The 22,967-nt window shown below is 44.2% G+C and overlaps 1 pseudogene; it reads left to right on the top strand.

Annotated features, from left to right (window-relative positions):
• Positions 1–22,967, top strand: part of LOC141154998 (cytochrome P450 2G1-like) — a 115,896-nt pseudogene that overhangs the window by 80,097 nt on the left and 12,832 nt on the right.

Below are 22,967 nucleotides of genomic sequence, written 5' to 3'. Positions count from 1 at the left end.
ACACTACCTATTTCGCACTATAAATCTCTCCCTAGCTCAGCAGCACTTTCCCTACACTAGCTGATCCTGGCCGTCTGTGTCCAAGATGGCGGCACCCGGTTTTAAATAATCGAGGTGACGCTGTGCGGCCTGCCAATCAATGTAATGCCCACAACCAACATGGCTGCGGCATTACAGTGACTGGCTGACAATCACTGCATGTTCTTTGGCTCTGTAAAGAGCGCCAAACGTGCAGGGCGGAGACCCGAGCTCCCACCCGAGTAACCCGGAAATGCTCGGTGCTCGCCGAACATCCAGAGTAGCGTGATGCTCGGGCGAGTACCGAGCAGTGTCGAGCATGCTCACTCAACACTATTAGTAAGCTGTTTTGGGTCAAAGGAAGAGGTTAGTAGTCTTGTGGACTTTTCCAGGTAAAGAATGGCAGTTCTTAAAGGGAACCTCTCACGTACTAGCTGCCCTCTACACTGCCCCCATAGCCTTGGTAGTGATGTAATGTGCATCACTAACAAGCTTTTTTCATTAAAATTGGTGCAACTATAATGATTTTATAACGTTTCATATGCTTAGATCCTACCTGCTCGTTCAGTCATAGGGGTGTGATTCTCACATTCAATCATGGGCGGGTGCAGCATTCAGTCACTTCTGGCGCCGCCCATGTATTTGAATATTACTTCCGGTAAGAGCTATTATTGTGGGGCGCATGCACATTTGTACATGTCCTGCCGCTGGTCCCGAGTCTGCACAGTAAGGCTGTGTGATTGCAGCTTCACTGCGCATGCACTATGTCACGCGTGCACAGTGAGGCTGTGTAATTCGCAGCTTCACTGCGCATGCGCTATGACGCTCTGTTCTCCAAGCGTGCACAGTGAACCCGCGAACTATACAGCCTCACTGCGCATGCGCTATTTTCCCACGCTGGTGATCACACAGCCTCACTGAGCAGGTGCGGGACCAGTGGCAGGACATGTCCAAATGCGCATGCGCCCCACACTAACAGCGCTTGCTGGGAGCAATATTCAAATACATGGGCGGCACCAGCAGTGACTGTATGCTTCGCCCACCCATGACTGAATGTGAGAATCACACCCCTACGATTGAATGAGCAGGTAGAATCTAAGTATATTAAAGGTTATAAAATCATTATAGTTGCACCAATTTTAATGAAAAAAGCTTGATAGTGATACACATTGCATTACTAACAACGCTATGGGGGCAGTGTAGAAGCTAGGACATGACAGGTTCCCTTGCATTTTAGAATCATTCTTTGATCCTAAGGTGCAAATATATATTCTTGCATTGTCATCATGAAAAAAGACTCTTGGGAAAAGTTAAATCTAGCCCTTATTATGGCTCCTAGGTCACTGGACAATTGTGCTTGTCACTATCTGTTTATTTACACCACAACACAGTTTAGTTTATCATCACCAGTGGAAATCAACATTTTGCAGGGGGTCTTGTTTTGTGAAAGAAGAGGCTTATTCAATTACATGAGAACATATATTTTTAATCTCCAATCAGCTTAGGGATAAATATGGAGAAGTGTTCACCGTCTACCTGGGTTCGAGACCGGTCGTAGTGGTCACAGGATACAAAGCTGTGAAAGAAGTTCTCGTGGACAGAGGGGATGATTTCTTGGCTCGAGGTGATATGCCTTCTTTTGATTTCCTCTTCAAAAACTATGGTGAGTAATTTTCATCTATATTTTTGCTGAGCCCTGCATACACCAATGATTGGCAGCTTTCTGCTTATGCACAATCAGTGGTGGTGGTCTGGTTACACTACCTAGTAGCAGGCCAAGTACTGCTATAATTATTATTATTATTATTATTTATTACTATTGCACCATTTATTCCATGGTGTTTTACATGTGAAAAGGGGTCTATAACACGATACCTACTGCCCGACAATGGCAGGAGCACTGACACCAATATGTAAACATATACAATACTTTATTGAAATCAAGTTTAAAATCATAAATGAATAAAAACAGGAGAATGTTTCTTCAGTAAAAGAGTCACAGCACAAACCCCCTAGTAACTCAATAATGAACAAGCACAGAATTAATGCTAATGCTCCAAAATAACATGGCCCAATATTTCTTATTCCTGATAGGGATTGGTTTTAGGGGAACAAATACACATGGGTAATAATCTCCACAAAGTAAATCTGCAGCATTAATTGAAAGTGCAGGTGCCTGGCAGCAGTAGACTGCCCATAAGTAGAAAACCATCCCAAATCAATATAGCAGAGAAAAAATAATTAGGGTGTGGCGCCCCTGAGGGTTCAATCGCCACAGAGGTACTGCACCTCACCCAGAGGTGTGGTGTCTCCTTCTATCAGGTAAGGAGGTTGTGCTGCCCGGAACCCCAACACCTGCATCCAACACTACACTGCTCCAGGCCGGCTGGAAGGGCAAGATGCAATGTGTTTCTTGCTGAGCCCCGGGCCCTGTCTGGAGTGGGGGGAACCAAAGGTAGGGGGAACCAGCAGTGGGTGTGGGTGGAGGAAGTAGTTAGGGGGAGCACTTTGGTAGGAGATATAAATAGGGATGCCATCTTAGGGTGGTAGGTTCAGACAGAGGGGACAGTTCAGAAGAACAGTCTAGGAGCAGAGTCTCAGTAGGAGCTCTGCTCCACAACACGGGCCTAGTGTCAGAGGCCCAGGAGGGGAGCAGCGAGTAGGCTCTGTTCTGTTGAAGGGATCCTAGGGGGTACGGCGCGTGCAGGACGGCACCCGTATGCCCCGAATCAGTCAGAAGACCGAGGGATCGTAGGCCGCAAGAAGGGGACCGGCCCCTGGCCCAGTCGTGTACTTCAAGTCCCGGCTGGAAAAAACGGAGGCTTCAGGCTTATATAGTCAGTTGCCGAAGCCGCATTCTAATCCCCGTGAGGGTCAAGCAGGTCTGTGAACTCCGACGGACAGGAGGGACTTGAGAGCACCCGAGCGAGATTGAGAGTGGGCAGCGCAGGGCAGAAGGGAGAAAGACCCAGCGTGAAGTCGGTCTAGCTAGGAACACGAGAAAGTGGGGTTCTGTCAGGTACTCCTAATCTGCCTGAGGAAGAACTGAACCCCTGCCTGGTGAACGCAGCGCGACGCGGGAGGCTGTAAGCTGACAGTGCACTCTGAGGAACTAAAGAACTGTGAGTAAAAACTCGGATGACTGCACCACACTGCCTCCGTCCATTCTTTATCTGAGCCATCTTTCCCTCCCTGCACTACAACGCCCAGAGCAACCTTAACCGCCTTACACTGCCCTGGAGCAAGCTCTACCTGTGGAGAGCCACACCATCCCTGCTGCCGTAACACCAGCTCCAGAGGACTGCTCCGCAGCGGCGGCACCCCTTTTGCCGCAATCCACAGGTGGCGTCACGAACAATCCCAAAAACCTCATATAAAAATATCCCCTTTTTTGCACTGACCGCCCTGGGCCACTGTGATATTTCCCCAACCGGCATACGCAGAGGCCCGGCTGCCGAGTACTCCCACGGCCCAGGGGGCACGTCAAGGGCATGAATAGAAAGCACATCCTAAGTAAGCATACTTACAGGTTAGATTGGGAAAGTGTTTGTGAGCCCTGTCGGTGCACCCCGATGACGCCGTTTCGCCACTCTTCTTCAATAGGGTCACTAATTGATTTTTCTCTGCTATATTGGTTTGGGAAGGTATTCTACTTATGGGTAGTCTCCTGCTACCAGGCACCTGCACTTTCAATTAATGCTGCAGATTTACTTTGTGGAGATTATTACCCATGGAATATTTTATTTTCGGAGTGAGCTACAGGTGGCTGTGGGGCGGTTCACTCCGTCCAGCCAGGTCTTACAAGTGGCCCATGTTCCAGGTTCCATTTAAAATCCTGCAGCAAAGGTTTCGGTGTGTCATTGCTTTGTTTGCAAGCAACACAGGTCAGTGTGAAGCAAACTCAGAGCCAAGGAAAGCAAAACGCCTGGCGCACCTCAGGGCGACCCGGCGGTGCAGTCGGCCACTCCAACAGGTATTGGAGATGGACTGTTTGACGTCCTGCTGTGATTCAGAGGATACTATTTGCCTTTTCTTTGTGAGTTTTTTGAAAATAAAGACATTTGAGTTGAACTTTACTGGGTCACTGCCTCATTACAGCACAGTGCGAACACCTCTGCACTGCTTTTATTTTCCTTATAAACTCATTTTCTTCACTGTTGTGCTTTCACACACTGTCTTTACAGTTTATCATTGTTTTATTACTTTCTCTTATCACTATGGCTAAACTATGAGCTGTGAAGTCCTTTCACTCTCCAGTTTCACCGTAAAATGGCTGTTGCATCCCTGACTGAATGTACTATATATCATGTTATAATAGCTGAAAAATGTTATGGGGCTGATAAACGTGATTAACAATTGGAACAGGCAGCCTTGAGAGATGTTGATTTCTCATTCAATGGAAGTCTTCAAACAGAGGCTGGACAGACATCTGTCTGAGATGGTGTAGTTAATCCTGCATTGAGTCGGGGGTTGGACCAGATGACCCTGGAGGCCCCTTCCAACTCTAACATTCTAGGATGATCATTGATCTGAGATCATTTGATCCTTCTCTGTAATGTGTAAAACGGAGGCAAACACTTAAAGTGTTTCAAACAAAGTGTATCCCATAATTTGCAAAGTTTGGCGAATTCCTAAAAATTTGACACAAATTGGATTCACATTTGAATCTCTTTGCTTATCTCTAGCTCTCTTGATTTTCCCTTCGCTCATCACTAAAATTATTATTCCTACACCAATCTGATATATTTTAATGCAATGTTATTTGATGCTATGAATACATAAGACATATAATTCATTTTCTCCTTTAAAGGGATGGCAAATACAAATAACATGGAGAGGTGGAGAAAGATTCGTCGATTTTCTATTTCTACATTGAGAAGCTTCGGCATGGGAAAAAGGAGTACAGAGGATAGGGTTGAATAAGAAGCTCGGTTTCTAGTGAGAGAATTAAAGAAAACACAAGGTTGTTACAATAATAACTAAATTTTTTTTTTTTTTTAATCTAATGATTTTTTTTAATATTCCAAAAAAATCGAAAAAGTCAAGAGTGTGTAGTTAATAAAATTGCTCTTATGTCTTTGCATAGTACCTGGGAAGCATTTTTTTTTTCCAGTGATGCTTTTAAACTTTATTTGTGAGATAACAATCAAAACCTAGAATAAAAACAAAATGAGAATCACCCTGCAGTAAGTAAATCAGTAAATTGTAATAGCACAAGTAAATAACATTGAACACTATTTTGAACAAAAGAGCGTAAAAGTCATCCCACAGAGACAAGTTGAACCCAAACAGGATGAAGTCTAACTTAGGGTTGTAGTTCACCTCTCTGTGTGTCCGCAGAACTAAAAATAAACAGGGGCAGAGCAGGATCCAGACTTGACCACTGTGGACCTGCCCGTGGAAAGCTAAATAGACTAAATGCATAGCCCAAAAAGGAGGAGCCACGACCCTGTATGTACAAAATACAAAAAAAAAAGAAAGCAAAACCAAAGAAATGAGTTGGTAAACATGATGGAATAGGAGCAGTATGTAGGCGCACATTCACACTGTGACTGTTAAACTGAAAAACAAAAAAACTAGGATAAAAACAAAAGAAGTTAGTACCCTGAAGTAAGTAAATAAATAGTTATAGTACATGTAAATAACATAGTGCACTTAGTTGTCGCTATTTTGATCAAAAGAGTGTAAAAGTCTGTTGGTATATGCAACAGTTGTGGACTTCTTTGTTTGTGTGAAGGAGGACTTTATGCTGATCTGACAGTACATGGCGATGCTGTGTAAAGTTTCCTTGATTACTGTATTGTAAAAAAAAAAAGTCTCTCTTGTATTTTCTGTTTTGCTCTTACTTCCTGGTGCAGTACTGTGTGACTGTGCGTTTTTTCCTTTACCTCATGTTCTGAGAAGTAAAAGCTTGTTATTCCATGTAATCTGCTCTGTGAAGTTACTACTGCAACTGTGGGTATCCAGAAGCTGTGCAACAAATTCATCCCGCAACGTCAAGGTGTACCCAATCAGGATGGGCCCTAACTCTTGTTGCTCACCTCATTATGTGTCAGCAGACCTCAAAATGTATGGGTGCAGAGCAGCACCAACACACTGCACTTATATCATCATATGCTCCCGCTCATTTCTTTTTTTTTTGCTTTACTTTTTTGAACTTTGTACAATCAGGGGCATAGCTCCTGTTTACATCTATTATTTATTTATTTACGTAGTTACTTACTGTAAGGTATTTGTTCAGCTTGGTTTTATCTTAGGTTTTGTCTGTTTAATGGCCACAGTGTTAATGTGTTCCGGTTCATATTTTTGTTTTTGTGAGTAAATATTCCTCAACATAAAAAAAATTGCAACACCACAAAAGGAAAGGTTTTGGAATTATGAAAACCATTGGATGGATAGACATGTTAATGATCTGCAAATGATTAAAAAATCTAAATACAATTTTAACATATTTAAATTTTTTTCAGTATTGAGCATGAACACCACTTTCAGAACTCTCCACAATTACAGCCTTGACAGCTATAAGTGAGGTTAATAAAGGTTGTCTGAGGAATGTCCTGCCATGCTGAATGCACTTGCATACATAAATCATCAAGATCTGCTGCTGGCAGCTCCCTGTACAATTGATGACCAATCACGTCTTAGATGTGCTCAATAGGAGATAAGTCGGGGGGCGCTGCAGGCTTTTGCAGCATGTTTAGGTCAAGCAGTCTGCTCACAGTTGCACAAGTAACATGCTGCTTGGTATTCTTGTGTTGATTAACAGCTTTTGGGACACTTTGGCGAAATGGCAGTACCACTAATTTCACTGCCAAATCAATGTAATGATGAGCTGCTAGTGTACTTGGAATGAAGACTAAAGGGGTCCAGCTAGCATACATTATGCCACCACACACCATAATCCCGGGAGCAGAACTTGTTTCACGTTTCCTTGTGAAGGCCTCTTGATTATATTACTGCACTGCTATTAAAGTCTATCATGGTGCAGAGAAAGATGGAAAGGGAGGCTGGAATGAAGGCCAATTTTCTTCAGCAATGCTTTTGTCTTGGATGCAATGATAGCAGGAAATTTGTCTAGAGACTTTGTGGACAACTCAATGAAGACATCATCATGAGGGAATGTCAAACTGGTCCTACTACCGGGATTATTGTGTGTGGTTGCATAATGTAAGGAAATTGAAACAATTTAGAAGCATAAAAGTAATAAAAAAAGAAAAAATATATAAAAACTGTGTCTACTGGTTTGGTTAGAAGATGCAGTTCAAGGTCTTATTCACACAAGCCCCAGCATGATTTGGGGACTTATGACTTAAGCTCGGAGCAACATACAGATCTACGAAGATGTTAGCACAGTTAGGTAGACCCGTCATCAGATCAGCGTTTTGTTCCTATATTTGATTATTTAAACTTTTTGACCAATACATAGAAGCAGAAGAAGATCAGAGGCTCATCTCATTTTGGAGGCATCTTGTAACAGACCACGGTTTGCAGTTTTTGTACTACATGATATGGTTCATAAATATCTTACATTTCCATGCATTTCACCTGTCTTTCTATGTTCTAGAATCATTGGTGGAACCTCAACAATACATTGATAAAGCTGCCGGCAATATCCTTTTTGCCATCATGTTTGGAAATCGTCATGATTATGATGATGTGGAGCTCCTTAATGTTATTAACATAATGCATAAAACATTATTCCATATCAGCTCGGGATGGGGCCAGGTAAGAACTAAGCAATCTTTGAATCCTGCAAGAAACTTTTGACATTTGGGCAATTTTTCTATGCTTAACATGTTGGCAAATGATAAGAGAAAATTATGAAAGTGATTTAGTGCATTAGAGGTTTAACTCAATCCTCTGAACTATAAACCAAAAAGGATTCAAAAAGGCAAACAAAGTAAAGAATTAATTCAACTTGTACTTTATTGACCAATAAAAGACCAGGATTAAAAACATACAGTATGTATCACAAAAAACATGAAAATTGGATAAAAACCAAGAATGGCAGAGAACAAACGATGCAAGAAGAAATAATAAATAATAATAATAATCATCTTTATTTTTATATAGCGCTAACATATTCCGCAGCGCTTTACAGACATCATCATCGCTGTCCCTGTTGGGGTTCACAATCTAAATTTCCTACCAGTATGTCTTTGGATTGTGGGAGGAAACCGGAGAATCCGGAGGAAACCCACGCAAACACAGGGAGAACGAACAAACTCCTTGCAGTATGAAATGAAATGAATACAAAGTATGTATGATAAGTAAATAAATAGAAATGGTGACAAATTCCTTACCAAATGAATAATGAGCCATGCAATGAATATGCTGAAAGTATATGGAAAATATATACAGGTGAATCTCACAAAATTAGAATATCATCAAAAAGTTAATTTATTTCAGTTCTTCAATACAAAAAGTGAAACTCATGTTATATAGAGTCATTACAGACAGAGTGATCTATTTCAAGTATTTATTTCTGTTAATGTTGATGATTATGGCTTATCACAGTGGTCAGACTGTTTCCCACCACACACTGAAATTTGTGTTGGAGTTTGTGGCAGGAAAATAGTCTGACCATTATCAATCGGGTCTGTATATTTTTTTGGTCCTGATTTTCTGCCACTTTATGTTACTTTATCGCTATTATATTATAAAGTCCTGGAGCTATGACATCTAGCAAAACTATCACACCTTGCACAGTGGTGGTCAGTATGTTGACATCACGGATCAACATTTCCCAGTGGAGCACAGTTTGTGCGGCAGAGTCATTTTCCATCTATAGAGTCACTGAGTAAGTCTCTCTTCTGTAAAGTGTAAGCTCTTATGGTGAGAGGGGTCTTCTTTCTCCCATAGAGTGTGAGCTCATGATCAGAGTGTAAGATCACAAATAGCCTCAGCAATGACAGAGGGGTGACAGCTGTAGTCGACTTGCGGAAATGGGCTCTAATTTGGCATACCTTGACAAGAAGCACTGGAAAATCTGGGTATGTTTTCAGAAAATGCTGAACTGCCATGTTGAGCACATGTGCCAATCATGGTATGTGTGTGAGCTTGCCAAGCTTCACATTAACCACCAGGTTACGCCCATTATCACAATCGAACATGTCTGGTTGGCGCTTCAGCTGTAAAAATCACTGATCCATCTGGTCTTTCATTCCTTTAAGTAATTCTGCCGCAGTGTGCAGTTTGTCTCCTAGACAAATTAGCTTAAGCAAAGCCTGTTGCCGCTTTGTTGAGGCAGTGCTGCAGAGCTTCCAGTTTCCGGCTGATATGGATGACGTGCTCTGAAATAACACATTGGAGATGGAAGAAGAGGAGGAGCAGGAGGTGGTGCAGGAACTGTTTATGATGCGGAGGAAAACCAGATAGAAGTAGGACCAGCAATACTCTGTGTCTGGAGCACATGTGTGACTCAGCCCCAGCCTCCACAATGTTCACCTGGTGTGCCGTCAGGTAAATGTAGTGTCCTTGGCCACAAGTGCTTGTCCACGTGTCAGTCGTTAAGTGGACAATCCCAGTTAGTGCGTTGGTAAGGCAGGGGTGATGTTCTTGTACATGTGCTGGTAAAGGCAAGGATGCCACACCAGGAGTGGCGGCTGGGGACAGAGTACTGAGGGGAAGCTGCTGGCATGAGTTGGCAAGAATCCTCCGTGTCAACAAATCTAAAGAGCAATATTTCCAGAGCAAGTAGCCTGGAAATGTGCCAATTTAGCATTTGGGCCTTTGGGTGGCTTGAAACTTTCTTTTTTGTTCCAAGGCCTGGGGTAGGGACACCTGAATGCTGTGCTGGGACAAGGATTTGAAAGTGCCTGATGATGGTGCACCAAAATGTGCAAGGATAGGTGCAAGGTGAAAGGCATCTGTGCCAGTGTCATGGACAGGTGATTAGGAAGCACCTACCACAGGGTAAAAGACAGTGGTGTCTCCCACTGTCATGCAAGGTGTGGGAAAAACTAGTGCAACACAAAGGGAAGAGGGAAAGGGAGACCAGACACTAAAGAAAGGGGGAAGTGGAGACCTCCTAGGTTAATCTGATATCACTCTCTCTCCACTAATGTCCCTATATTGGTTCTTCACCAATCGCCGCACGCGAACCTCACCCTGTCTTTCCCTGGCATTAAGTCCTAGCTAGGGAAGGAAGGGGATGAGGGCTAGTCGATCCCCACTGACAGCTAAGGACAACAATGGGGGAACAGACAAGGGAAGATAGCTTAGCTTTTAGTCGATTTCAGAGAGATGAACACCTGTACTTACAGCTCCAGAGAGGAAGAAGTAATGCACTTGCGCAAACCATCACAAGGAGTAATGAATATCACCGGCACCTCCCTCTGGAACACAGCAGGTATTTATACACCCAGGCCAGGGTGTGAATTAGCCAGAGGAAGGTAGCCGCCAGGTCCTAGAGAGACAGCTTCTAAGAAATCTCCTGCAACCAACTGCAAGGTTGCTGTCTGTTACTTCAGACACACCCGTGATAGTACCCCCCTCTACGAGTGGCCTCCGGACACTCAGGACCGGGGTTGAATGAACCAACCTGAGAGCATTCACCTCTGACACCCGCTGGCACCAATAGTGGACCCAGGCATTAGGCCCACCGAGTCAGGTACTCGGATGACATGTGCCTGATCATTCTGGTGGTGATTAGGCTCTTGGTTGTGAAACCCCTGCTGATTTTGCATTGCACAGGTTGAAAATGACCATTTTGTTTATCTCAGAACTCTCTTTAAAAAAGTCCCAGACTGGGGAACATCTAACTCTTTGACAGAGAAATTCACAAGTGTGCTCTGTGGAACAGTTGCCCACCTTCCCCTCTGGTTACCTCACTACCTCTGCCAGCCTGTTTCGGTGATTCCAATCCCTCCCCCTCAGAGCTTCTGGCCTCACTCTGCATGCCACCGTAATGTAAAAAAAAACCTGCAAAAGTGTATGGATGACAAATTCAATACTGAAAATAGTTTTTTTGGAGTGCTTTGTGCCTAACAAATGTAATACAGAGCAAGTAATACTCTATGGATGAGGAAATTAATACAGAAAAAAATGGTATCACTTTTTTAGAGTCTTATATGCCACAGAAATGTACCCCAGAGCACGGAATACTCTATGAATGACTAAGTGAATATGGAAAATAATTTCAATGCTTTTTTGGAGTGTTATATAAAACAGGAATGTACCCCAGAGCAGGTAATACTCTATGGATGAATAAGTGAATACAAAAAAAAAATAATACTTTTTTGAAGTGTTATATATGACAGAAATGTACCCCAGAACACAGAATATTCTATGGGTGAATAATTGAATCCAGAAAAATGTTTCAACACTTTTTTGGAGTGTTATTTAACACCAAAATGTACCACAAAGTACATAGTACTCTATGGATGACAATATATTCATTTTTTTTTCACACAAAAAAAAAGTCAACTGTCGCTGCTATATATATAGCAACGGACTGCAAAGCCCTAATACCTGCTTAGAGACTGTGTTCAGCCACTCTTCTGCTCCTGCGACTCTCTCCCCCTCCCTAGACTAAATGCAGAATGTATCTGATACAAATAGCAAAGCACAAGATTAACCCTTACAAGAATTGTATGATAGTTTAGCTTCAGCACCAGTATCAACGCTACAGGACTCTGATTCGTTATACTGTGTACACACAGGCCTGGGCAAGCACTCTCTCCCTCCAATAAGAACTGTCCCGGAGCTGTGTAATGGCGTCAGTGTGCCGAGCCTGGTGGCGCCTGTCCTTTTTTAACCCTTGATGTTGTCATACGGCCAGTCAATCAAAGTAATTCCACTATCAAGAAGGCTTATGCATTACAGTGACTCGTAGGCAATCCCCACATGCTTATTGGCTGAGTAACTGTCACACCAGGTGTGGGAAAGACTTAGTGCAACACAGAGGGAAAAGGGAACGGGAGCCCAGACACTAGGGAAAAGGGGGAAGTGGAGACCTCCTAGTCTGGTCTAGAGTCACCCTGTCTCGACTAACATCCCTATACTGCCTCTTTAGCCATCGCCACACGCGTGCCTCACCCTACTCTCCCTGGCGTATGGCTACGGCTAGGGATGGAAGGAGATGAGCACTTGTCAACCTGCACTAAACTCTATAGAAAACAAGGGTGAACAAAACAGGGGAAACAGCTTAGCTTTAGATGAACTCCAAGTAAGCACAAGTAGAAATGGATATAGCTGGCGACTCCCTCTCAGACACACCAGATATATATACACCCAGGCCAGAGAGCTAAGTAGAAAGAGAGAGGTAGCCACTTGGTCTTAAAGACAGCCTCTTATCTGAGAAACTATCTTCAATACCAAACATAGAGATCCCCTGCAACCCACTGCAGGGTGACTGTCTGTTACCTCTGACACACCTGTGACAGTAACAGGCGCCAAACATGTGGGGCAGGGATTCAAGTTTGAAATTGAGCATTGCCCAATGCTCGCTGAGTAACAAGCACATCCAAGCACCCAGATACTCAAATGATATCGGAGTATCACCGAGCACGTTCACTCATCCCTACTCGTTACTCATTTGGTAATGAATTTGTGACTTTATGTATTCATCATATATACTTTTGAGTAATTTTTTCCATCACCTGTTCCTCTGCCATTATTGGTTCTTACCAATTTTTTTATATGTCTATTGTGATATATGACAAAAAGCATATAAATATTTTTTATTCATCTCCTGAACTAGACTGCAGAGGGAAAAAGAGCTATGCATATTTGGATATTTTTATGGGTGGTGTGATGTGTTGTGGGGGTGGCATAGAATGAAGGTGGTTGCCAAATTCTTTGGAGGACAGAAAATGTTGCCCTCAATATGATGCCTCTTCTTTTTAGAGCAGGGTAGTGAGTGCCTACCCATTGCTGCCTATGCAGAGTACAGCAGTCGGGATGAGTTTGTCATTGACTGCTGATCTCTGCATAAGAAGCGACCAAGAAGACAAGCTAAGCAGCTAATGAATGCAGACAGTATTGAATCATGTACAGTGGTTTAACGCTGTCTTCATATAATTCTAAAAGCAGCTTCTATTTTTATACTTTTTTTAACTTGTATTAGGAATAGTTTAATAAAATTTAATTACAACTAAACCATAAAAAAAAAGAATATTATAACAATGTTTAAATTAAATCTATCAGCAGGTTTTTGCTATGAAATCTGAGAGCACTATAATGTGGAAGCTGAGACCCCAATTCCAGCAATGTGTCACTTACTGAGCTGTGCATTTTTGTTTCAATACAATCAGTGTTTTATCAGAAGGAGATTATCACTACAGGACTAGTTGTCCCGTGCCTCCTGGTCCAACCACACCCTCACCACTGACTTGCAGATTTCTGTCAATATACAATGCACACAGAAAGCAGCCAATCAGTGGAGTGGCTGAGGTTATACACAGTTCAGCATTCTGAACTCTGCTAGATCTACACTAGAGAAAACTGTGATTCTATCAAAACTGCTGCACCCAGTAAACAAAGTGATACATTGCTGTAATCAGCATCCCTGCCCCTACATGAGGGATTTAAAATTGGACTGGTGGAAAGGACTCAGTAAGTTATAACAGTTCACGTGTTGGGTGACAAAAAATGCTTGCATTGCCGAAGTGGAAAACTTGCTTCAATTTGTCTGTTGATCCATTATAATCCATAAAGTTTTTTTTAATCATTACTACTGCTAATATATGCTGTAAAACATAATTTTATTTTGCTTTAGTTGTTTGAGATGTTTCCGCGGGTCATGCGATTCATCCCTGGGGGACACTAGAACATTTTCATCTATATGCAAGAACTCTTTCATTATGTGGAAAAAAGAGTGGAAATTAACAAGAAAACTTTAGATAAAAATAACCCCAGGGACTACGTTGATTCTTTTCTCATTAAAATGGAAACGGTAAATCACAATGAGACATAGAGTTTCTATGTAATAAGAGCAATGTTTTGAAGGTAAAAGACCTCAGTACTGAGGCATGTCACCTCTGCGTGGTCCATATAAAACTGCAGACCTCAGAATCTTCCATTTAATGAGGTTCATGACCTAAAAAGAATAAAAAATAGAAAATATTATTAAAACATTGATTATTCTTGTACAGATTGTAAAGATATTGAGCAATACACATTGAAATCTCTGAGTTGTTCTCTTGTAAAGATGTGTCAAAGTATGACTTCTACTGTATGTTATGTGCTCAACTAAAAAAAAAAGTCTAAAGTTGTGACACTAATTGCAAATAAGATTAACAAGGGTGTCATGGTGCCAGAACATGCGAGAAAACCTTGAATCCTGGTCAGACGCCTCTCACCCAGCCAAACCAGATCTCACACTTTGCACTGACGAGGGGCAGTACCCCGAAACATGATGTCTGCAAATTGAGATTTTGGTTTTTGCTTTCATCCTAAGTCATGTGACAAGGCTCGTTAGAGAGTCAATATTGACTTTTAGGATTGCTACTTCATATACAGTGGGTACGGAAAGTATTCAGACCCCTTTACATTTTTCACTCTTTGTTTCATTGCAGCCATTTGGTAAATTCTAAAAAGTTCATTTTTTTTCTCTCATTAAAGTACACTCTGCACTCCATCTTGACTGAAAAAAAACAGAAATGTAGAAATTTTTGCAAATTTTTGAAAAAAGTAAAACTGAAATATCACATGGTCGTAAGTATTCAGACCCTTTGCTCAGTATTGAGTAGAAGCACCCTTTTGAGCTAGTACAGTCATGAGTCTTCTTTGGAATGATGCAACAAGTTTTTCACACCTGGATTTGGGGATCCTCTGCCATTCTTCCTTGCAGATCCTCTCCAGTTCCGTCAGGTTGGATGGTGAATGTTGGTGGACAGCAATTTTCAGTTCTCTCCAGAGATGCTCAATTGGGTTTAGGTCAGGGCTCTGGCTGGGCCAGTGAAGAATGGTCACAGAGTTGTTCTGAAGCCACTCCTTTGTTACTGTCTTGTTGGAAGGTGAACCTTCGGCTAAGTCTGAGATCCAGAGCACTCTGGAAGAGGTTTTCATCCCGGATATCTCTGTACTTGGCCGCATTCATGTTTCCTTCAATTGCTACCAGTTGTCCTGTCCCTGCAGCTGAAAAACATCCCCATAGCATGATGCTGCCGCCCCCATGTTTCACTGTTGGGATTGTATTGGGAAAGTGATAAGCAGTGCCTGGTTTACTCCACACATACCGCTTAGAATTATCACCAAAAAATTCTAGATTCGCCTTATCAGACCAGGGAATCTTATTTCTCATAGTCTGGAAGTCCTTCATGTGTTTTTGAGCAAACTCTATGCGGGCTTTCATATGTCTTGCACTGAGGAGAAACTTCCGTGGAGTCACTCTGCCATAAAGGCCCGACTTGTGGAGGGCTGCAGTGATAGTTGACTTTGTGGAACTTTCTCCCATCTCCCTACTGCATCTCTGGAGCTCAGCCACAGTGATCTTGGGGTTCTTCTTTACCTCTCTCACCAAGGCTCTACTCCCACGATTGCGCAGTTTGGCTGGACGGCCAGGTCTAGGAAGACTTCTGGTGGTCCCAAACTTCTTCCATTTAAGGATTATAGAGGCCACTGTGCTCTTAGGAACCTTGAGCAATGCAGAAATTCTTTTGTAACCTTGGCCAGATCTGTGCCTTGCCACAATTCTGTCTCTGAGCTCCTTGGGCAGTTCCTTTGAGCTCATGATTCTCATTTGGTCTGACATGCACTGTAAGCTGTGAGGTCTTATATAGACAGGTGTGTGCCTTTCCAAATCAAGTCCTATCAGTTTAATTAAACACAGCTGGACTACAAAGAAGGAGTAAAACCATTTGAAGGAGGGTCACAAGGAAATGGACAGCATGTGACTTAAATATGAGTGTCTGAGCAAAGGGTCTGAATACTTATGTCCATGTGATATTTCAGTTTTTCTTTTTTAATAAATTTGCAAAAATTTCTACATTTCTGTTTTTTTTCAGTCAAAATGGGGTGCAGAGTGTACTTTAATGAGAAATAAATGAACTTTTTAGAATTTACCAAATGGCTGCTATGAAACAAAGAGTGAAAAATTTAAAGGGGTCTGAATACTTTCTGTACCCACTGTAGGTGGCACAGAGACAATGCTGCTGGAGGCTCTAGTAAGTGTTTTATCTCTTCCAAGTGCTGCATTCATAACTGCTCATTACTGCTGTGTAATGCTCTCAAAGCTGCTGGTGCAGCTGTCCAGTTTTCTGCAGAAAGACAGGTCAGCAGGATTTCCCCTTTTTGTGTTCAGTGTATGAAGAGGTGGACATGCTATTGGTGCAATGTGTGCAGTTGCGCATGGGCCCAAGAGTTAAGGGGGCCTTCTTTTATCAAGAAAGCAGGTGGGATTTAGCATTATTAAGAGCTATTGAACTGCAAAGAGCTCGTATATAATTCTTGCACAGGGGCCTTTTCTGTCTGTGGCGAAACATGGCTGGAAAATATTTTATTTTCTGGAATGTTTAAGACTTAGATGGTGACTCTCAAAATAGTAAATTATCTCCTGTCCTAACAGTAGGAGATAATTTAAGGATCACTGGTGGTCCGACTGATCGGACCCCCAGCAATCCATTGGTTCTCTAGAATCCAAGAATCTGGCTCTGTTGAGTCCTATCCATAATGGAGTGGAGTTGCGTATGCTTAACATCAGCTCCATTCATTGTCTATAGGACTGCCGGCACTACTTTGAACTCTATTGGTGCCAACATGACACTGTTATAGATCCTCTGGTAAGGCAGGGAGCTATATGCTCACTACCCCACTCTGTTCTGTATGTCTTTGGTCTAGAAGATGTTAATATTTTTTGTGGGTAGTATAAAGGTGCCATTATTACTTTTGAAGGCGGCTCTCATAGAAAATTAGTACTGTCTAAAGGGGACACTTGTAAGAAGGAAGACGTGCCTAGGGACAGGTGCGGAGCTCCGGCGCCAGAACTGCCAGGGTCCTGCCCAGTGTTGCCAGGGGACGGGATTAAGAGTGCACGGGGGACTTCCTGGACAGTGCTGGGGGACAGAGGAGAGGGACGGAAGAGAGGAAGTCAGGTGTCTGGGCTAGCGCGAAAGAGACGGTTGTGGAGAGCAGACCGGCAGTTGGGGAGAAACAGTCTGACCTGCCGACGAGAGAGAGACGTGCTACCCTGTCCTCAGTGAAATAGAGATTTGCTGACCTGTCTGTGGTGACGGACAAACGGGTGACACAGCTTTCCGCAAAACAAGGGGCGTGTGGTCTGTACCGGGCCTACAGAAAGTGATCGTTCAGTTACCTGCATCACCACAGTTTTCCAGACATCTGACGGAGACCTACGGGTGAGGACGCACCCAGGATTAGTGATCCTAACGCAGTTTGTTGTATGCCGGAGGAGCTTGATACGGCTCTTAAAGGAGTCGTGACCGCTGTCGTGTGGTCAAAAGGACTGGGGGCCCAGTGGGTGAGACCCGAGACCGCCCACTGCCGCCAGAAGACGGACACCCTCAGGAGTGAGTGGCTGAAGACGGATGTAGTTATCGCTAAAGGACAGATAAGTGCAAGCCTCCAGTATTCAGCCTGAACTTTCGGGACTGCGCCGTATTTTTCATCCTTTCTGTGTTATAGTTAAACCACAATCGTTTATTGTCTGATTTTACTGTTTTATTGTTGTGTTACTTAAATTTACACTCCCTGCGTGGAGAAACCAAATCTTGAATTTAACCTCTGCCATACTCTCTGCGTGCGGTGTGCGGCATCCGAGCCTTTTAACTAGTGTTGAGCCACCCCCGTAGTGTTCGAGTTCGGTTCGGTTCGTCGAACACCCGTGTGTTCGCCGAACTGTTCGTCGAACTGTTCGTCGAACACCTTCGAACACCGTTAAAACCAATGGCAGGCAAACAAAAACACATAGAAACACATAGAAAACACCTTCAAAGGTGTCCAAAAGCTGACAAACTGCTCAGAAGACATAACTAACACATGGAAAAGTGACAAGTACATATAGTCATGCGAAAATAAAAGAGGTGGAGGAGTAAAAGGAGGGGGAGACACAGATATAGGCATGTCATGCCCTTCTAAAATCCAAAAAGTGAGAAGCCGACACGGCCAGTCCGCTCCTGCCCGTGCCACCTCCGTGTCGCCGGGTTTGTGCCAGAGCCGCGGTGAACCCTGACGGCCAGCCCCCCTCTCCCAATACTGGTGCCTGTCCGCTGGTGGGTCGAGCGAGCCCCCCTGTGGTGGAGGCAGCTCTAAGCTTTTTAATTTAAATTGTCTCTCTAATTTGAGTGAATACACTTTAAATCCATTTACAAGGATCTATTGGAGGGCAAGTCTCATGCCAGCAGCCGCGGTAATTCCAGCTCCAGTAGCGTCCACTAAAGCTGCTGCAGTTAAAAAGCTTTTATAAGGATCGAGCTCGGCTGTCCACCGCAAGGCATCCTACTGCCAGTCCCAGCCCCTATGCCTTGGGGTGCCTCCTGATGCTCTTCACTAAGTATCCCATGGTCCCGAAGCATTTCCTTTGAAAAAATTAAGTGTCTAAACTACAGGTGGTGCAGCTTGCTTAACAGCCGGGATAATCCGCTTACTAGCAGACACTGCTACTAGGCACAAAGTATTTCCTGGGCTAGATGCAGTTAAAAATTTGTAATTAGATACTCTCGTTGGATGCTGAGAAAGCATTCCATAGAGTCTCCTGGCACGCCATATATGATTCTCTTAAAAAGCTTGGGGTAGGGGTCTAGGGGACCCTTTTATAGCCAAAATCACGGCCCTGTATCGCAATACGTCACCTAGGCTGAAGATAAATGGAACTGTAGCACCCTGAGGGCTCGGTTGCTAAAGACGTATTGCACCTCACCTAGAGGTGTGATATCTCACTCTCAGGTAAGGATGGAGTGTGGATCAGGACCCGACACCTGCATGTATTACACCACATTGCCGTGGGGCAGGGCGACCAATATGCCCCTGAGATGGGCACGACAGTCCCTGTCCCTGGCTGGAGTGGGGGGAGGGAACACTGAGGAAGGGGAACCCTGTAGTGCAGGAGCAGGGAGGAAGCAGTTCCTGGGTGCATTGAGAAGGGAGTATAAAAGGTGGGCACCATCTCAGTTCAGTGCAGAGAAGTCTGAGCAGAAGTGGCAGGGAGCAGGGGCTCTGCATGAGCTCTGCTCCGGAGGCGGGCCTAGTAACAGAGGCCCAGGCCTGGAAGAGGGAGAAGGAAGGAAGAGGAGCGGAGAAGGCTCCAGGAACGAGGAATGAAGGGATCCCAGGGGTGCGGACGGGCGAGTCGCCACCGCACGCCCGAATCCACCTGCGTGGAGGGGTCAGGCCAAAGGGGGAGACCGGTCCCCGAACTAGTGGAGGCAGGAAACGACCCTCAGCTAGAAACCGGAGGCTCTGACATTTTATGTGGCGCAGCCCCTCGCTACACCCGCTAGGAAGGCACCACATAGGGTCAGGGAAACTGGCGCCAAGTTTACCAAGAGGAGGCCCGAGGCAGCCGGACAGAAGTGTTGGTAAGAAAGGCCAGACAAAGGACACACAAAGGGGGTCCTGTGAAGTGCTCCAAAGTTATCTGGGAGTTGTCTGAGCCCCTCACCTGGTGAGCACAGTACAACGTGGGCAGCCGTTACCTGCAGACGTGGTCTGGATAATAAGAACTGTGAGTAAAGGCCCTGAACTGCATCACTGACTCCGTGTCGTTACTGCTGCTGCCCTGCACCATCACCCCCATCCTCCGCATACACTGCCCTGAGGCTATACTCCTCTCGTGGGGAGTTATGCTACGCTCTGCTGCACCCACAACACCAGCCTCAGTGGTCTGCCCTGTAGCGGCGGATCACTCTGACCGCAATCCACGGGTGGCGTAGTCGGACATTTAAACATGAAAACCACATAAATAGTTCCGCCACTGGTTTGACCGCCCTGAGCCACGGAACTGGGTCGCCGCCACGAAGACTACAACCACCAGCATCCACCAAAAAGGGTCCGGCTCCGGGTGTCCCAAGGCCCAGGGGGTGCATCAGAACATTTTCATCACCTTTCACAATCACCAATGGGACAAGGCAGTGATGTCCTCTGTCCCCTCTCTTATACATCCTAGTGACGGAGCACCTGCTCTCATCAATTCGCCATAACCCCAATATTAGGTGGATTGAGGTGGGAGGCACCGAGTACAAGTGCTCTCTATTTGCTGATGATGTCCTAGTATATATCACTCAATCACATATATCCATCCATGCTGTTATGGCTGAAATAGATCACTTTGTTACATGGTAAAATTTTAAAATCAATGCAGCGAAGTCTGAGGCCCTCGATGTCTCCCTCCCCAAATCCATATAGGATTCCATCCAGTCCAACTTTCCCTTTGCCTGGCCCTCACAGGGTATCAAATACTTAGGAATTCCTATTCATAGAGACCTCTCCCATCTATGTTATCTTAATTTTGGGCCCTTTATTGAACAACTCCATACAGACCACGGTTGGCAAGTTAGAACTGTAAGATTCACTACGTGAACCACTGGTGTTTTGTGGAAAAGCACATGTACACTGCGTTCCAAATTATTATACAAAAAGTGTTTAGGAGTGATAAGGGAAGAATTTGTTTGTTTGTCAGTTAAACTCATTGATGGTGATGTGTGTCAGGGCTCTTTATATCACTGTAAGCAATTGCAGACACCTGTGCTAATTAGTTTGGCAGGTGTGTCCAATGAAAGGCAAGACTACTTAAGAAGGCTCTCTCACATTATTAAGCAGCCTACATTTTCTGCCAAAATGGGAAAGAAAAAGGATGTGTCGGCTGCTGAGAAGCAACAAATTGTGGAGTGTTTAGGTCAAGGCATGACTACAATCAACATTGTGCGATGATCAGGATGAAGTGTCCTGGCAATCAAGAAGTATGTAGCTGATTCACAGTACACACGTGTGCGTGCTGATAAGGGCAAATTGAGGACTCTTTCCTACAGGCAATTACGTCAGGTTGAAAGAGCAGCGGCAAAAAAGCCTTGTCATAGCAGCAGACAAGTTTTTGAAGCTGCTTGTGCCTCCAACGTCCCCCGAACAACAAGAGGTTTGCAGCTGTGCATGCGCCATCCTGTCGACCTCCTCTATCCACTTCACACAAGCAGAAACGGCTCCAGTGGGCCAAACATTACATGAAGACTGATTTCAAAACTGTTTTGTTCACGGATGAGTGCCGTGCAGCGCTCGATGGTCCAGATGGATGGAGTGGAGGATGGCTGGTTGATGGACACCCCACGCAAACACGGCTACAGCGCCAACAAGGAGGAGGTGGAGTAATGTTTTGGGCTGGAATCATGGGGAGAGAGATTGTCGGCCCCTTTAGGATCCCTGAAGGCGCTAAAGATGAACTCCATAATGTATGTGGATTTTCTCAAACAGCACTTCCTGCCATGGTTCAAGAAGAAGAACCGTGTATTTCACAGCAAGATCATTTTTCTGCATGATAATTCACCATCTCATGCTGCACATAAAACATCTGCATCTCTGGCTGATATGGGCATAAAAGGGGACAAACTTATGGTGTGACCCCCATGCTCCCCTGACCTCTACCCCATTCAGAACCTTTGGAGCATCATTAAAAGGAGTGTCTATGATGGCGGGAGGCAGTTCACATCTAAGCAACAGCTCTGGGAGGGTATTCTGTCCTCATGCAAAACAATTGAAGCAGAAACCATCCAAAACCTGACAAATTCAATGGACGAGAGAGTTCAGAAGCTCCTTTCGAACAAGGGGTCCTATGTGAAAATGTAACATCACCTAGAATAAAGTTTTGAGTTGAAAACTGTTTGATTTCAGTTTCTAACAACCTGCTAATGCTTATAATTTCAAAAATGACCATTTTTTTGGTCTTTATTAAAATGAAAAGGTTGATCGAAAAGTTTGGGGGATCTAAGAGTGTGGCAACCCAGTAGTCATGATTACTTCGAATTCTGACAATATGAGGGTCATGCTGCAGGTAGTGCAGCAAGAAGGCACTTATGTGCCTTGCGCATCTCGGAGCCCCAAAATTATTTTCCGGGCTAGATGCAGCTAAAAATTATTTTTAATTTTAAATCTGGTGAAGCTTTAGTATAGATGGCCTAATAGGATCAGTGCTGCACACTGCTACAAAGCCCAAATTATTTTCCAGTCAAGATACAGATAAACATGATTAGTAATTTGAAAGCTTAAAACGGTTGGTAGGGTGATTTTAACCAATCATCAAGCTTTTACTCTCCCCAGGATGACACAGGGGTAGAAAAGTCGTTTCGGATCCATGATTTGTTCATCTTTATGAACGTGAGTCTGTCTACATTATCAGTGGAGAGCCGCGTGCGCTTATCTGTCAGCACACCACCAGCAGCGCTGAACACACGTTCAGACAGAACGCTGGCTGCGGGGCATGACAAGATCTCCAAGGCGTAAGTGGCTAGCTCTGGCCATTTATCCAGATTGGAAGCCCAAAAAGAGCAAGGGTCCAGTGACACAGTCGTGGCTTCAATGTTTACTTGGAGATACTCCTGTACCATCGTCTCTAGGCGTTGACTATGTGTCAGACTTCTTGTCTCCTGTGGCCTTGCAAAGGATGGGCTAAAAAAGTGGTGAAATGATTCCGCAAAATTGATGTTACCAGCAGATACTGTGGTTCTGTTACGGTTTGAGTGCTGAACACTTGACGGTCCCACGGTTGGCAAGTTGGAACTGTGAGATTCACTACGTGCACCACTGGTATTTTGTGGAAAAGCACATGTAAGATTCTGCAACAGTCTCTGCTGATACTCCTGCATGCGTGCATCCCTTTCTATGGCAGGAATAATTTCTGCAAATTTACTTTTGTACCGGGGATCTAACAGTGTGGCAACCCAGTAGTCAGGATTATTTCTAATTCTCACAATTCGAGGGTCATGTTGCAGGTAGTGCAGCAAGAAGGCACTCATGTGTGTTGCGCATCCAGGAGCACCAAGTCCCTGTTGTGTTGGTGGCGA

Source organism: Phyllobates terribilis, unplaced genomic scaffold, assembly GCF_046119375.1.
Source record: "Phyllobates terribilis strain yellow unplaced genomic scaffold, ASM4611937v1 Scaffold_7__3_contigs__length_470593459, whole genome shotgun sequence".
NCBI classification, from domain to species: domain Eukaryota; kingdom Metazoa; phylum Chordata; class Amphibia; order Anura; family Dendrobatidae; genus Phyllobates; species Phyllobates terribilis.
Note: the sequence above shows the minus strand (reverse complement) of the source record. Positions and strands in the feature narration are given on the sequence as shown.